General features: G+C 47.3%; 1 protein-coding gene across 5 annotated transcripts in view; it reads right to left on the bottom strand.

Moving 5' to 3' along the window:
• The window catches only part of SGMS1 (sphingomyelin synthase 1), a 277512-nt gene extending 263290 nt beyond the window's left edge, over positions 1–14222 (bottom strand). For all 5 annotated transcript variants that reach the window (XM_071221223.1, XM_045197750.3, XM_053922520.2 and 2 more), the window contains exon 1: positions 13954–14222. The gene's annotated coding sequence lies outside the window, so the exon portion shown is untranslated. The remainder of the gene's footprint in view (positions 1–13953) is intronic.
• Positions 14223–17523: the final 3301 nt, after the last annotated feature.

The raw sequence follows: 17523 nt of genomic DNA, 5'->3' as shown, positions 1-17523 counted from the left end.
ATTATTGTGTCTGACCCATTAACAAGAAAACTCCATGCAGGCAAAGCCTTTGATGGGTTCACACATGTACTGTATTCTTAGTCTTGTCCAAGCCAGAGCTGCTGGTCCCAAAGGTTTGAAAGGTTTAGGCAACGGACTGAGGCCATCGCGAGGAGACTTCCCCTGGAGCCAAGGCACACGTGAGACATTCCATGCACCTGGGATCTGGTGGTGAGGAGAGTGAAGTAACAGCCAGGGGGAACAGGGACAAGCTCTGGGATCAGGCAGAAACACAAGAGGAAGAACTATAGTCGACATGGTGAAAATTTCAATGACCCATGACCACAAAGTTGGGTACAGACGGGCAGGCCCAGTGCATAACTCCGAGGCTCGCTCACGGCGCATCTAGTCAAGTGAATAGTCAACACATCTCTAAGAGACCAGAAAGGGAACCAGCACTCCCTCCCCCTCAGACGGAGACTCTCTGGGTCACCCTTTGCGGCCAAGGTCATCTCAACAAGTGTGGGATGCTGCCCTGCACTACCATAGGCACATGCCCAGGGCTTTCACTTGAAAACACTGAGAGAGTACTTACTACTCCCACTTCACAAGAAAAAAGCCAGTACCCCCCAAAGAGTCACATTTGCTCCCTCTCCATCTCAGGTTACCAGGGCAGCCTGGCTGGGCTGAAGGCCATGGATTCTCCCACTCAGGGTGTTTCTTTTCCAAACCCTTTTGGTCCCATGGCTGGTCCCCCAGATGCAGGCATGGCAGCTCTCCTCTCCTCTCCACCTGTCTGAGCACCTTCACCAGCCACCGGCCTGCCTTTCTCTTTGGGCCTCAGGAACATCTGCACGCCCCACCCCCTTTTCAGATGGGGAGAGTAAAGTGTTTCTGTCCCCCCATCAGCTGCTCTTTATCACCCTTCCTAACTTCCCTGGTCTCTGCTACCACTGAGACTGGGCATCCCCTTCAGCCCTCCCTTCCTCAGGGGATGCTGTTTTATTTCGTTTCTTGAAATCTTCACTAGAGGACATGCTTAGTGATCCTAGATGGAGGGTGGGGGAGCAGAGAGAGGGAGAGAATCATCAATGGGAGAGAGAAACTTTGAACATTTGCCTCTCCCCCGAGCCCCAGCGACCAAACCCGCAAACTGGGCACATGGGAATCGAACTTGCGAACTTTCAGTTCACAGACAGTGCTCCAACCAAGTGAGCCACACCAGCCGGGGCAGGGATAGTGTTCTTGAGGTCTGTTTTCCACCACCCTGCCCCCAGGACCTTTTTCTGCTCTCCTCGACTTTCACTGAATCTGTGACTCCTGGACATTCCATTCCTAACTTGAGCATCATCCACCCACCCGGCTTAGCTATAGTGCTCCCACCCAACCCCAGAACCTGAGAGTAATCATCACATCTCTTATAATTTGTCCTTATATAACGTCAGCTATAACATCCTTTGTGGAATCACATAGTATGCCTGAATGAAGCTTTTAAAAGACTGAATATCCCACATTTTGCAACGTTAACAGAGCTTGCCTGCCAGAAGGAGCATCAATCACCACGGGGAAAACACGAACAGTGAAGAATCAGCCACTCATTGCTATTGCTATTTCTATAAAGTGGTTTGGACATACAACTAAATAGGACTGGGGAAGGAAGTTCTGAAATCAGATACTTTTAAAAAAAAGATTTTATTTATTTATTTTTAGAGCAAGGAGAAAAGAAGGAGAAAGAAGGAGAGGAACATCCATGCACAAAAGACACATCGGCCCCCAACCAGGGATCTGGCCCACCTCCCACGCACATGCCCTGACTGGGAATGGATTTGCAGACAACGCCCAACCCACTGCGTCACACCAGTCAGGGCAGAAACATGGATTGGTTGCCTCTCGCACACGCCCCAACTGGGGACCCTCCCACAACCCAGGTGTGTGCCCTGACCAGGAATCAAACCAGTGACCTTTTACTTTGCAGAATGACATTCAAACAACTGAGCCACACTGGTCAGAATGATACTTTTTATTAAAGGGATAATAAATGGCTGATGATGTGGAGTTCAAGAAACACTCTTGTCCGGTGTCCCACAATCACCGAACTCATGGAATCTGGGGACTGGACAGCTAGGGGTCAGCTAATCCGAACTCTCCATTTCCAGATAAGGAAACAGAGCCTCAAGTTAGCCAAGGTCAGAGCATGGCACGTATACCTCAGCTTGCACACTGTTTGTAAGGAAAGGGATTAAGGAAGGAAAGGGAAAAGGAGGAAAGGGGGAAGAAGGGGGAAGGAGGAAAAGAGAGGATAAAGTAAATGAGAAAAGCAAACCACCAAAAACAAAATTGAAAGTAGAATTTAACACTTTGCCAGAAGTTGAGGGGTAATAAAATAAGGCCTTGTTTTTAATAAAATCTTTCTTCAAAAAACTGATTTACCTTAAAGATAGGAAGTTATTAATCTCCAGGATTGATGTTCCTAGGAAATAGCTAAAATTGAGCCACATTTCTTAAACACAGAGAAAGTAAGCTGTCAAGTGCTCCCTACAACTTCCTAAGTGGTTTTGCAATGCAGTTCCAGTTCCCAATTCCCCTTTGATGGCTAACCACGCACAGCACACATCTTCCTAAACTCCTTTCTGTCCTGGGGGTTATCTCACTAAAAATAGAAACCCCACGCCCTGACCAATGTGGCTCAGTTGGTTAGGCATCACTCCGCAAAGTGAAAGGCTGCTGTTTCAATTCCCCATCAGGGCACATGCCCGGATTATGGGCCCCGCCCCATCGGGGAGTGCGTGAGAGGCAACCAATCGATGTTTCTCTCTCACATGGATGTTTCTCTTCCTCTCTTTCTCCCTTCTTTCCCCTCTCTCTAAAAATAAATACATAAAATCTTTTCAAAAAATGAATACCCCAAAAACAAAAGAAAAAAAAAGAAATGCCACTTCCAGTTCCAGCTACACTAACCCGTGGTATCATCGACCTCTCACGTGTGCTGTCACATAGCGAACCTGGAGCAGGTCACCTCCTCCTCCTCCGTCCAGCCCACCTCTACCCCCATCCCCCCCCCCCAGAACCTCGGTGCATAGCTGCCACACCGCACTCACTCCGTGATGATGGCATTTATCTGCGGACATGTCTGTCTCCCCCGCTAAGCCCTCAAGGACGCAGACCCCGTCTCACTCATTTCTCTCTCTGAAGGCTTACCAGGGGGTCTAGCCAGGCCAGAGCAGACCCTTAGCACATGTTCATGCCATTCTAAGCCCCCCCCCCACCAGCTACAAAAAGACCAGACTTGAGAACACCTGGCAAATGTGAACAGGCCTCTCTTGTCTCCCCAGTCTTTCCTTAGCAACCCTGGTCCCCTATGCCCCCCCATCCCGCAACCAAGCAGATGCGATCTTCCTGGGTGCCGGTGTCACAAGAGACACCAAAGTTTCCTCCCCAATATAATTGTATGTTCTCTGAGTGAAGTCTAAGTCCCGATTTCCTACAAATCTTTCAGTTCTACCATTTTCTCATTTAACAGTTTCATGCATAGCATTGTTCGGAAGGGGGAAATGCAGCCTCAGCTGCCACACGGAAAACTCGTGGTATAACAGCAATTCACATGTCTTGAGGGCTTCCTGTGTGGGCACTGTACTGAGCTAGAGCTTACGGGTAGCTAGTTTACCTCGCAAGAGCTGCAGATGGGTACTCAGCCCTTTTCTTTTTTTTCTTTTCTTTTCTTTTTTCTTGAAGTGCCTTCCTGCAGACAATGAACCCAGTCAAATAAGATTATCTTCTGCCTCTCCACAGTCAGGCCACGCATATTTACACACTTTTAATTTCTCTGTGCCTAAATTTTTCCAAAAGCGTAACTGGTGGACACAAAGCTGTTTGGTGCCTATGGCAGGGAGTGGGGAGGGTAAAAAAAAAAAAACAAGATGAAAACAAATCAGGGCCTCTTCCTAAGGTGAGATGCATTAGATGGCACTTCATGCTTCTAAAGAGTTTCCACTGGCATTCCCCAAACATCGTCTCCACCCTGGATCACCATCCATTTTAGCCGTGTCCGAAACACGGGTAGCGCTGGAAAGCAAATTTCTACTCTGCACCGCTCAGACATTCCTCTGTTGGCCGAGACAAACAGGACCGTGTGAGTTCAGTTTTGATTTCAGGAGGAGAAAAGGATTTTCAATGTCCAAATCTGAAACCATCTCACCTGACTGTAACTAGAAGTAGGAGCAGCTGGCTCCTCACCAGTGTGAGTATTGCCTACGGCCATGGTTCCCGAAGAATAGTCTCCAGACCAGCAGCATCAGCAGCATCCGGGAACCCATCAGAGAAGTCAGCTACCAGGCCCCATCCCAAGATACTCGCCTCCAAATCTCTGGTGAGGGTGGGCCCAGCACAAGGTGTTTTTAACAAACCTCGAAGTGTTTGTGATACATGCTGAAATTTGAGAACCATTAGCTTAGGCTGATAAACCTCCAAGGTCATGGGAATGCCCTGCTGGGCTACCCAGTCTTTCACAACTCTGTACATAAGTTGTCTCTCCACCAATAGCACCTACTCTGGTCATTTTTGCCAACTGGCAAAGGCCCCAAACACTACATTCCATCAGGGCACTCCTGCCTTGCTGGGCAAATTACTTGGGCCCCACTCTTCTCATCTCTAAAAGGGTTAATATTAATATCCATCTCACAGGGTTGTTACAAGGGTCAAGGGCTTCGTGCCTGGCATGCGGTTAGCCCTCAACAAATGTGAATCCCTATGATTACACCTTGGTCTGCTCAGAACTAGGAATAGAGCAGCACAAAACTTGCTTCCTGCATGGTAACCACCCGACATCTTCTATCCAGTCCTTCCAGAGCCCTGACTGAGGATATCCGGGACCGACAGAGACAGCATGTGGCCCACTATCTACCAAGCATTTACTTGTTTAGTCTACAGCCTGAGCAGACAGCACGTGCCCGGTAATGTGCAGAGAAAGCCCACACTGCAGGACTGTGCCTCCAACAGGTCTTTCTGGACAGAAGCCATCCAACTCTGGGATATAAGACCTCTCCTACTTACCCCAATAAAATACGAGAGAAACACAATGAATGAATGTCATAGGAACAGCTAACCTCTGTATTGTAATTACCTTGTGCCAGGAACTAAGTGCCTGACAAATATTAATATACGTAGTTCTCTCAACACCCTGTAAGGTACCTGCTGTTACTGCACCCCACCCTCAGAGGTCAGGAAACTCGTGTACAAAGGGTTTACCTAATTGCCTAAGCTCCCACAGCTCCTAAATGGTAATGCCAAGACCTGCACCCCGGCACTCTAGCTCCGGAGTCAGGGCTCTTGAACACTATGCTATAAGGCTTGCTTATCTGTACTACAAGATAACAGTCGCCCCTAGTTATCTAGGCATCCATTAGCCATTTGTTATGAATGATACCAAAGCAATGACTTTGAAGACACTTACATTGAGGGGCAAAATCCACTATCACCAGGTTCAATACTAGACCCTCAAAGCCCTGGCAGAAATGCTCATTGTACTTGGGTTCACCAGTCCCTCCTCTCCCGCTAATCTAATTCTACCTAAATCAAGTCAAAATTCTCACAGAGCAGCATTTCTCTCTCATAACTTCCCTGACGTCACACCACCTCACCCCTAATATATATCATCTGTCATAGCAAGCTCTCTGTTTCTTGTATACAAGGTTTGTCCAGAAAGTGTCCAGCCACGTGCTATGAAAGAGACATTTATTGAAGAAGATATAAGATACAAGGAACACTGTACACAGGACAATGACACCTCAGTCCTCTTCACAGTAGGCACCTTGGGACCTCACACAGTTCTCCCAATCACTATTAGCTGCCCAATTGAATTTTCCTGAATCTCATTGACAGTCTGAAATCTCTTCCCTTTCAAAGGCGATTTTAGCTTTGGGAAAAGCCAGAAGTCACAGGGCACCAAATTTGGACTGTAGTGGGGCTGAGTCATCTGGGTGATTTGATGCTTCACCAAAAAACTCTGCATGAAACATGATGCATGAGTGGGCGTGCTGATGTGATGAGGCTGCCAATCACCAGTTGCCCATAGCTGCGGCCTTTCGGATCAACCGAATAGTTTCTGCGGAGGAACGTTCAGGCCTAACTCAAAATGTGATGCAGGTCCATTGCTCTACTCACTCAGTCATTTTGAATGTGATGGCCCCACAGCACACATGCTCACTCAGTGACCGTCTACTGCCCCCACTGACTAGTACAGTGAAGTCGTCATTGTTCAGTGAAGTTGTCATTGTTCACGCATGTGCATTCCAGTCCACTCTCCTTGGCTGCCAGGTTAAATCCAAGTCACACAAACCATTCTCATTATATTAACAAAGGCTGCACTTTTTCCGGACAGACCTCATATGTCTTTTCTTTCCCACTGGACTGTAAAATTCTTTGGAATTACCCATACTTTCTGTGAAGCCCCACAAAACTAGGTGGGAGCACAGGCTTCATTGGTAGATTTAGAATGTTACACGGTTAATTGATTGGCTTATTCGCTCTGCTTTTCTGATACTTCTTTGTTATCAATTCCTAAGAAGCAGAATAAAAGTAGGAAGTTTATGCCATTCAAAGCCAGCATTAGGGGAAGTATTACATGCCAACATTCACTGAGTGGCAACTGTTTCAAGATCTATACTCCCTGCCTCTCCTACCTGATCTCATTTAAACCCCTCGGCAGCCTCCTACGGGAGGCTGTTGGGATTCCATGTGAGTGAGGAAGGACCAGTGGCTATAAAAGGTGATCGACTTACCCAATGTCACTCAAGGCTGGTGAATGGAAAAACAAGACTGAAACAAGATCTGTCACAAAAGCCCCTACCCTGCTTCCCTCTAACGTTCAGACTAAAAAGCCCAGACTCAAATTCTCCTCAAAGCAACATACTACCTTTGTAAAAAAAATGCTATCATGAGAAAGAAAATGTTAAACTCTGTTAAAAATTATTTTTTTAATTTTATTTATTGATTTTAGAGAGAGAGAGGAAGGGAAAGAGAGAGAGAGAGAGAGAGAGAGAGATTGATTTGCTGTTCCTCTTATTTATGCATTCATTGCTCGATTCTTGTATGTGCCCTCACTGGAGATGAACCTGCAACCCTGGCATATTGGGATTATGCTCTAACCAACTGAGCTACCCAGCCAGGGCTAAACAGTCATCTTTAAAAGATGGGATGATAACCATGTTCATGGAAAGAATTCCAATATAAGCACAGAAAAGGTGTCAATGTAGATTATACACTCAATGCAAATGCTGATCACACTTCCAGGACTTTGTTGAGAACTTGACAAGCATTACAAAATGTATATGGAAGAACAAATGTCCACAAATAATCAAGTTCTGAAAAAGAAGAGCAAATGAGGAGTTCACCCTGCCACATAAGATACACTGAAAAGCTACTACTAATAAAAAATAATTTGGCATATAAACAGATGTGACTGGAACAGAAGAGAGAACTCAAAAACAGACCCTCACGAAGAATCCCAAAATCCCTACGTCCAGTTTAATGTGAACAGAGTTTCAATTCAGGGCCGGGGAAAGTTCTGGAGATTGAGGGTGGTGATGGTTTCGCAACAATGTGAATGAAGTTAATGCCACTGAATTGTACCTTTTTTAAAATGTCTATTTTGCCACAATTTTTTTTAAAGATTTAAAAATCTGTATGTTGATTGAAAGGAATCGGACACAAAAAAGCACCATACTGGATGGTTCCATTTACACAAAATTCTAAAAAATGCAAATGAATCCATAGTGGCAGAAGACAAAGCAGTGGTTACCTGAGAAGACTGGAAGGCAAAGAAGCCCGCAGGAAATTATGAAGTGACGAAAACACTTTCTATCTTGGTTATGCTGGTTTCACAGGTATGTTACGTCTGTCAGAAGTCATCAAATTACACAGTTTAAATGGATGTAGTGTGCCATGCATAAAGTCAAAAACCAGACCTACTGCGTGCCTGTGAGAACCTGATATACGATAACGGATACTTACTCCATACAAAAAATTAGGAAAAGAACACACTGTTTAATAAATGACATGGGGAAAACTGGCTCACAAAATAGAAAGGAAAAAAAATAAAGCTGGATTTCTTCTTTGCGCCATAAATGAAGATAAACCTCAAAGAAGTGAAACCTCTCACCATGAGAGGGAACGAGGAAGGCGACAGAACAAAATGTAGAGCATCTTTGTAATCCTGGAGTAAGGAAGAACGCCTCAGGACTCCTAAAGTGCAACATAAGGTGAAAATTAGTGGATTTGGGCCATATCAAAACCAAAAATTTCTGACAAAGCTAACAGACAGATGGCAGAATGGGATTTATATCTAGAATATGCAAGCAACACCTACAAATCAATACATTAGAAAAACTGACTAAAGCTGGTCAAAGATACTGTAATAGCTAAAAAGTATTAAAAGATGTTCAAATTCACTAATAAACTCACATTAAAATGAGATACCACTTAACAGCCATCAAATATTGGTAAAATTGGAAAGACAATATCAACCAAGACTGAGGATGTGGGGAATGAGAAACCCTCACGCACTGATGGAGGAGTGTCAACCACATCAGCAACACTGGAGAATAATTTGGTAGTGTTTAGTAACGCTTGTTCGCTTTTACCCAACCATCCCGCTCCTGTGTATGTACCTTAAGAAGTCCTCAAACTTTCCCATGCATCAGAACCTCCAGACTGACCATATTAAAATACAAATTCATGGGGTCTGCCCCCACGGTTTCTGAGTTAGGGGGTCCAGGTCGGGGCCTGAGAATCTGCATTTCTAACAATTCCCCAGTAATGCTGATGCTGCTGAGTGTGGACCACTTTGAGTACCACTGCCCTAGACATATCCTCACAAGCATCATAAAGAGACTGTTACAGGATGTTGATTACAGCTTTGCTCCCAGTAGCAGGAATGGAGGCGAGCTGAGTATCCATCACTAGAGAAATATGTGAGTAAAACTACCGGTGCACAGCAGGCCAACCATACAACACAGCAGTCACAGCAACGCACTAGTCAGGGGTGTCCAACCCGTGGCCCGCAGGCCGCAGGCAGCCCAGAATGGCTGTGAATGCAGCCCAACACAAAACTGTAAATTCACTTAAAACACTATGAGATTTTTTTGTGATTACGTGTCACAATGTATTTAATGTGTGCCCAAGAAAATTCTTCTTCCAGTGTGGCCCGGAGCCACCAAAAGTTGGGACACCCTGATAAACCTACACTAACACAGATCTTACAAATAAAATGTTGAATAAAAGTCTTTTAACTTTTATGAATGTCTGAAAATTTCCACAACAAAAAGTGTCGATGTTAAATGAAAAAGGAATCTATAGTGTAGTACCATTTATGAACATTGAAAATGCCCACGAAATAACGTGACATCTTTAACAAAGATACAGATATACCCAAGAACTTATCCAACACAGGAGTGGAGCCTCCTCTGGCAGAGAGAGGAATGGCAGTGGGGAAAAGGAGAAAAAAAAAAAAACAAGCAAGGACCATTGCACAGGGAGAGACTCTTACGCCAAAAACCGAGGAAGGTTAACCAACCCTCAGCACCAGAAGGTAAAAAAAAAAAGATAGAAACTACCAAAGCTAGCACAGAGGAAAAGTCTTTTAAGGACACAGCAAGAAGGTGGCCATCTGCAAGCCAATGAGAGAGGTCTCAAGAGAAACCAATTCTACTGGCACCTGGATCCTGGGATTCCAGCCTCTGGAATTGTGAGAAAATTCATTTCCTTTGTTTTGGGAGGAAAAAAAAACAAAACCACCACACCAAAGCTATCTCTAAATGTGCTTTGCAGGGAAGGGGGCAGATGAGCTTCCATGAGAAAGGAAGGGGGGATCTTTCTGAAATACAAGCTTGGGGTGATTTCAGGCCCCCAGAATCCAACCTGCTACTGAGCCCTGGATTTTCCCTCTTTGATATATTAGTATTTATAAAGAAGCAGGGGTTCTTGGCTTTTGGCAAAAGGGAGGTGTGTCTAACTCCGTGTCTGTGTCTCTTTTTGGTGTGTCTGTAGATCTGTGTGTGTATGTGTGTGTGGTGTGTTTATTTGTGGTGTATTTATAAAGAGGACCTGGGAGGAGAGCAGAGCACTCCAGTGGAGGATGAGCCACACTTGATCAGTCATTCCATTCCGTTGTACTGAAACCATAGGTCACAGTCACAAAACCAAGCCATCTTCCTGTCCCAGCTAGCCCTTCCTCTTTCTTCACCGTCCCCTCACCCACATCCAACACTGCTTTCCGACTGCCACATCCAAATGGGCTGATCCAAAATATGGTCCTCTGCTAAATACTTAGCTTATTAAAGTAACTTCACAGCCCAAATTCTTGGAATGCGATAGATGATAAATCTATCAACTTACGTTCCTGACCAAGAGCCCCGATCAGTAGTAACTCCAAAAGGTCATACAGGTCTTCCAGAAGAGACTGCTAACTATAGCTTCTCTTCAAAAAGAGGCAGAGAAAAAGCCATCTCTACTCTGGCACATCCCCATGAGGGCACATTGGTCATAGGTTTTTCAAGGGCCAACAAAGAGTGCAACCATACAAAATGGTGAGAAAGTGTCCAGGACACTCAGAAAAGAAAAATCTCCACTGATTGAATTTATGTGAGAAAATGCAACAGGTTCTGGCAGCAGCCTTAAGTAAGCAAGCCCATGCCAGGAAAGTACTAATATGTCTTTAGGGGAAGAAGAAATAGCTGAACTGGAGGAAGGAGCAACACATCTAAAGTGAAATAAGGTAGAACGAGCAGGCCAAACACTTGCACCTCCCCAAAGACTGGGGCGAGTATCCCCTGTGCAAACCATCCTGAATTTTTACTCCCCAAACACTGTTTTGTCTTTTCTACAGCAGCACTGTTAACTGGATGGCAAAGGTTTGGGAACTCTAGGGTTTTCCTGAAATGCTCTGTATAAAATAAAGTCTTGTTAACAAAGTGTATTTGATAGGCAGCAGGTATACTTTTTAGTTTAAAACAATGTATGACACCTATATTTAAGAATCCTTCAGATTTTCGTGAGATACATTAGCAAACCACGCCTGTGTTTTTCCAGCTATGGTGCAGGATCTGCCACAATTTGAAAATTAGGGGGAAAACGGATAAAAGCGTTGTTTTCAAGCTAAAATTGAATGTTATGGTCAACCCCAGCAATTCTGACTTAAGAAAACATACAAGGTTATTTAAGTGTCAAAACTGACAAGCTTCTGTTATGAAAACATCTTTAAATTACAACCTAATAAGCATTTATTGAGCATCTTCAAGTTAAGCACTGTGGAAGATAATAGCGGTCCTCCAATGAAGAACACACTTATGATAACTGTGTCCCTCTAATGTCAGTTTAATACATCCCTTGGATTTTTTTAAATGCCTTCTGATATTTGAAATAGCTGACTACCAGCATTGAAGAGTTGCAGAAATACATCTTAATATTTTACTAAAAATGTAAATTTCTAGTCTCTGAAGCAGGAAAAGACAGTGTCTCTGCTTTACATATTGCTAACATTGTCTGCACACACAAAACATTACTTAAACTGTGAATGGTGGCAGCTGCCACCTCCTGCTATCTAGCAGGTCACAGAACTGGAGAGCCTCAAAAACATGCTGTTGGGTTGGCCAAAAGTCCTTTTAGTTTTTTGCATAAAATAAAAGACACATTTTTCATTGTCACCAATAACTTTATTGATTTGGATATTTTGAGCACATCGGCTATCTCCCACTATTGGTTTCTAGTGGGTAGAAGCCAGTGATGCTGCTGAACATCTTCCAAAGCATAAGACAGCCCCACAGCAAAGAATTATTTAGCCAAAATGTCAATAGTGCTGAGAAACTTTGCAAACCATTCTTGACACATTTGATCAGTCACAGCACCTTCTCCATACACTGAACAAATCTTTTTTTGCATTTCAGTTGTGTTTTTACCTTTCTTGAAATAATAAAGCATAATATGCCAAAAATGTTGTGTTTTATTCTATCTTTAATGTTAAAATGGCTACACAAAAATTCACCAATTTTGTTAGTTTTTTTTAATGCACACTGATATGACAGCTGCCACAATACAATCTAACAAAATTGTTTTGAATGAAGTTAAAGACAACTAAGGGCTACCAGAGCCATCTTAAGGGGAAAAAACCAAATGAATTTTTTTGTCCAACCCAATACATAGTTTAAGAGAAGCAGTAAAGAAACCCAAAGGACCAGGGCCTCCAGACCTAAACAGAAAGCAAGATACAGAAAGTGAGCTGCGATAGGCAGAAGGCAGCTAGCTCTTGGAGGTTCCCCCAAAGCTGGCGCCTCCAACAGCAGGCACAAGCTGCTGCCACTGGCTTGCTAGCTGCTTGGACAAGGCATGGCTACAGAGCTGGAAGGCTGCCACCTGCTGAATCACCAAACATCCCTGGGCTTCCCTTGGAGCACTGACCAGGCAGGGGCCCATCCCCCCTCCCCTCCGCTTCTCCTGTGGACATCTTACACCCCAACCAATGAAACACCCTTCTGTACAAGCCAAAACAGCCGCCAACCCCATTACGTCTGGGCCGCCCTAGGCAACTCCCATCTCATTGCTACGTCACCAGCCCACTCCTCTCTTTCTGCCCACTCAGTCCCCCCAGAATGTTCAAGCCCCAGAGCCAGGAAGCGTGGGGAGTTCACAGCACACCATGACAGGCACTTAACACTTCCATATCCAGGCAGCCAACCAGAAACACCCCCAAATCTGAAAGCAAAATAACCTGTGCAAACAGCTTTAAAGGTCCAGAAAGGTAAATGTCAAGAGAGCTAAAATAGTAGGCAGGCCCCATAACAGAAAATAAACTTCCCTTTCAGAGCGCAGCCTTCACTCTTGGTTTCATAAGCATGTACAGCTTAAGTCTGTACTGCTTGAAGGTTAAAAGAAACATCTGAGAAGCACCTGCATGGATGCTCTTCACTCCCTCCAGCATGTCAACCCTTGTCCCGATTTTTACGCGCGACTCCCAAGAGGGAAACAAGCGTTAACCAGAACGCCGCCAGGCTGAATCCGTTAGCTGGACCAGGACGCCAGAAGAAGCTGCAAACCCGAACCTGGGTTAATACGGTGGGAGACACAGCCGCTGCTGTAGCTGTGCTGCCCTTGACAAGCGCCTCAGAATTGCGGAGACCCCTCACTCAAGGGGACAGCCACATCCCGGAGAGACTGTCAAGTTTCAGGGTGGGCCCATGCTCCTCCAGGCCTTACCCCTCAACACCCTCCTCCAGCAGGGGTAGCCCAGAGGGATTTGGGCGCCTCCTCCTACCTAGAAGCTGTTTTTCATCCTGCCGAGGGGAGCTTGTTCCTAAGCGAATGAGGTCCAAGCTGCTATGTTGTAGGGGGCCACGGAGGCGGGCGGGGGGGGGGGGGCGGGGGGGGGGTTGGTTGGAAGGATCCCAACACCCTGGGCTCCTGGCCGGCTGCGATCTGGCCCAAAGGCACCAACTGTCACGCCGCCGCCCGGGGTGTGGGGGTGGGGCCGTGATTTAGGGTCGGTCTCTGAGGGTCTCAGGACCCTAGCTGGGCCACTGCCCGAAGGAGACCCATCTCCCGTTTCTTTGGCCCCGCCACCGTCCGCTCGCCACAATTGGACATTTGACAGTCTTCCTGCCCGCACGCATCACCTCTGTAAAGGTGCCCACTGACGCCCCCACCTTCCTCCCCGCCCCAACTTGGTCCAGGAGCACCTCAGTCAGCTCACCCCCTCCAATTCCCTGAGCTCTGCAGACCAACAGCCCCCAGTGCCTGTCTCCTGCGCCTACCCCCTGGAGCGGCGGCGCGGGGGTAGAACCCGCCAGGTAGGCGCGCGGCGCAGCGCGGGTTGTGCTCACGCCCCCTAGCCCCCCTCGCACTCCTCTCCCTGGAGTCAAGCCAGGCCCATAAGGCGGGTGTCCGATCGGCCCTCCGAGATCGGCTTTCTCCCCACGCCCCACGACTCACTAGCACCGGAGTCGCGGCAGCCGCCGGAATTCCGCTCGCCAAGCCCCCCGCCGCGGGATGAAAGCCGGGGCAGGGCACTGTCGGGGCTCTGCACCCTGATCCCGCTCTCTGGCCGGTTCGCCGGAAGCAAGAGGAAAGCAGCCTTCTCTGGCCCTTCCCTCTCCCCTCCGTGCCCGATGCCGCCGTCGCCCCTGCCTCTGCCTCCCCGGTGCGAACGCTTCCGACTTTGCCACCGTGAGCCTCCCGGGCCGCCGAGCATGCCCAGTCCGCTACCGGAGACTGCCCGGATTCCCGCGCGACATAAATCCGCTCGTCCTGGTGTTCGCGACGGCCGGGAGGGCGGGGCGAGCGGGCGGTGCCCGCGGGGGCTCATCCCGGGACCTCGGGAAACCCGGGCCGGGCTGCGCACCGAGGAGCAAGTGGGGTTTGGCCCCTTTGTTTTATTTTTAATTAGAAGCTCGGGAAGCGAGCGTTTTTCCCAACGACAAGAAAGGCACCAATTGCACACTTTGGGGGGCCGTTTATTAAGGCCAGAAGGAAGCCCATTTTACGGTCTGTAGCGGTATACCACTTGGGGCAGAGCCAGAGTTTAAGAGCTAGAGTTGGTCAGAACAGCTAACGCAAACTCGACCTTCTGGAGTCTGGACTCTGGGGCGCAAGTTTGCGAGCTATCCGAGGATTCTCTTCCCCACCCAGCCTAAGAGCTGCGACACTTGTTATTAACTCCTGATTGAACGTGTATTAAAAAGGGGGCGGGCCTAGGAAGCTACAGACCATTTTCAAATTTCTATCAACAGACGCGCTTTCCAAAAGCTATAAAGCCGCCACCCGGGTCAACCCCGCGAATCCAGGTGAGTCTGAGAAGGCGTTAACAGGAGGCCTCCGGGCCGCCACGCCCCGTCCAGGGCCCACCTCCCACCAAATCCTCGGAGCTGCGGAGAAAACCTGGAGAGCGATTAGCTTGGACTGAAACACTGCGCATGCCCAGTAGCCAGATCTGGTGGAGGTTGCCTAAAGGAAGGTTTTCTTCGAAGGACCCCCGTCCCCAAGTTAGGGGCGAGCGACGGAGACAGGTGGCCTTCCGCCGTGGCACCCTTTCTCCTGGCCCGCCCGCGCCACACCCCTGTAGCGGAGAGGCACGCGGGGCTGCGCCTCGCGCGGTGTCAGACTCAACAAGCGGGGCTGGGGGAGGGGGTGCGCGCGGCGGTATCGCCGTGACACGTGACTGTCCGTGGCGCTTCGGGCAGCCATCTTCCGCCGGCCAGCGGGCAGCGGGCGAGCGGAGCAGACTCAGAGGCCGGCAGGTTTGGAGCACAGCGCCCCTTTCCCCGGCACGCCCTCCTGCAGGGCCCTAGCCTCCCACTCGCCGCACCTGCCTCGCCCTCCCAGGGCGCCGGGAGTCGTTGCCTTGACCCTGGGTTTTCCTGGAGGGCAGACTCCCAACAGCAGAGGAACAGACTAATGGCTGTGAAATGCGGAGCGGATGGCCTCTGCTTTCCCCCAGGGGTTAAAGTTGGAGAAGGGGCCCCCTATCACTAAAGTAGTGACACTGCTGCTCCAACTAACTTCTTGTTCTAACCCATTCCTTGCAGAGGAGACATGATGTGTTGGCAGAAACATCTGGACAGATTCTGTTGCTCTTCCCTGGATGCAGTATCCCACAGCCCCTTCTGGGGGACAACTTGGATGGTGATATTAATAGTGAATATTTATGGAGCTCCTGCCACTAGCACTTGGAGTCCCTATGATCTCAGGGCCAGCCTTGTCACCATCATAAAAGAATTTGTTAGAATTGCAAAATTCTAGACCTAAGGGTGGGATCCTGCAGTCTCATGAACAAGCCCCCCAGCTGGTTCTCCTAGACATTTTATTTCTCTATTTCAACTGAACCGCAGGTCAACCTACTTTACAAATGTGGCAATGAAATTTTACTTCGTTGATCCTACAACAGGGGTGTCACCAGGGACCACATCAGCCTTGCAGTTGCCTTCAAAGAGCCAAGTGTAATTTTAGGACTGTATAAATGTAACTACTCCTTAACAGTTAAGCAAGAGCTCGGCACTGCTGGGTAGAAACAAGGTGCCAGACAGATAAAACAAGGTGGAAGGAGGGATCCTGCCCACTGGCCGTGTTTCCACCTGAGATCTAACCTAATTGCAGTTGCAGCCTCTCCCAGGAATGTAACTTTTAACCACTTAATCTGCAATCACCTGAGCCACACAAGTGAGGTAGTCTGATTGATAGATCCGAATCCTTCACCCAAAGGAAGGTGACCTTACCTGAAACAATACACTTGTCAGAAATTTGCTTCTCTTGCCCCTTCTGCCTGTAAAAGCCTTCCATTTTTAATTTAATCTTTATTGTATTTTTTCCATTACCATCTTGTCCCCTTCTACTCCCCTCCCCTCTGCCCCCCCCACAGTCGCCTCACTGTTGTCCTTGTCCATGAGTTCTTTTTTCTTTTTGCGCAGTCCCTCCACCCTCTAACTTGCCCCCAACACCGACTCCCTGTCATCTGCTCTCCATGAGTCTGTTCCCATTTTCCTTGTTAGTTCAGTTTGTTCATTAGATTTCACATATGAGTGAAATCATATGGTATATGTCTTTCTCTGACTGGCTTATTCACTTAGCATAATGTTCTCCGAGTCCATCCATACTGTTGAAAATGGTAAAATTTTCTTTTTCATGGCCGAGTAGTATTCCATTGTATAAATGTCCCACAGTTGTTTTATCCACTCATCTACTGATGGACACTTTGTACAGCTCCTCAGAAACCCTTTCTGTTTGCTAGGTGGGATGCTGCCCAATTCATGAATCTTTGAATAAAGCCAATTTGATCTTTAAACTCACTAGGTTGAATTTTGGTTTTTAACGGATTTGGTGGCAGTGGCGGCATCCGAAGCAAACTTCTGACAGCATTTGGGGACAAGAAACACAGCCATAGCACCAGCAAACCCCTTTTGAGTTATCTGTGTTTTATTTCCAAGGGCCATGGATAAGTTCCTCTTTGTTCCAAGCTCTGCTCTCTTTGCATGAAATCGCAATCTAATTGGCTTTTCAATACAAGGCAAGTCAGCTTGAGCTGGCAGACAGTTCTGCCGTTTCTGCCCAGAGCCCAAACTCCCAGCCTTTATTTCAGACCACAGTTCTCATTTATTTGGTGGAAAATTCCAGCCATTGATTCTGTCCCAGGATCCACATGGGAACTGTTATTGGTAGTTTTCAGTTCCCTATTTATGTGGAGCCCCTAGTCTATAGTTCCCATTTGTTAAGGTTGGCTGGTTCAATGTTTTCCCCCAGTGCAGGAATTCACAATGCAAATAGACGATGCTCACAGGAGCATCTCTTGACCAGGACATGGTAACATCTCTTGGTTACTGCTGATATGTTAAGGTGCAGGTGTTTGTCTTATTTTGTATAGATAAGGCTGTTGCTAATGGGAATCTCAAAAGCAGTTGCAAAATTGGTAGACACGGGTCAAGCATCCAGGAGCTGTTAGAGCAAGTGCCCTAACACAAAGACTCCCATGTTAGGATGAGTTGGTCCTGGAACAGATTAGAACGCCACTAG

Source organism: Desmodus rotundus, chromosome 4 (genome assembly GCF_022682495.2).
Source record: "Desmodus rotundus isolate HL8 chromosome 4, HLdesRot8A.1, whole genome shotgun sequence".
Lineage (NCBI taxonomy): Eukaryota > Metazoa > Chordata > Mammalia > Chiroptera > Phyllostomidae > Desmodus > Desmodus rotundus.
The sequence above is the reverse complement of the archived record's forward strand: the minus strand, read 5'-3'. Positions and strand labels throughout refer to the sequence as shown.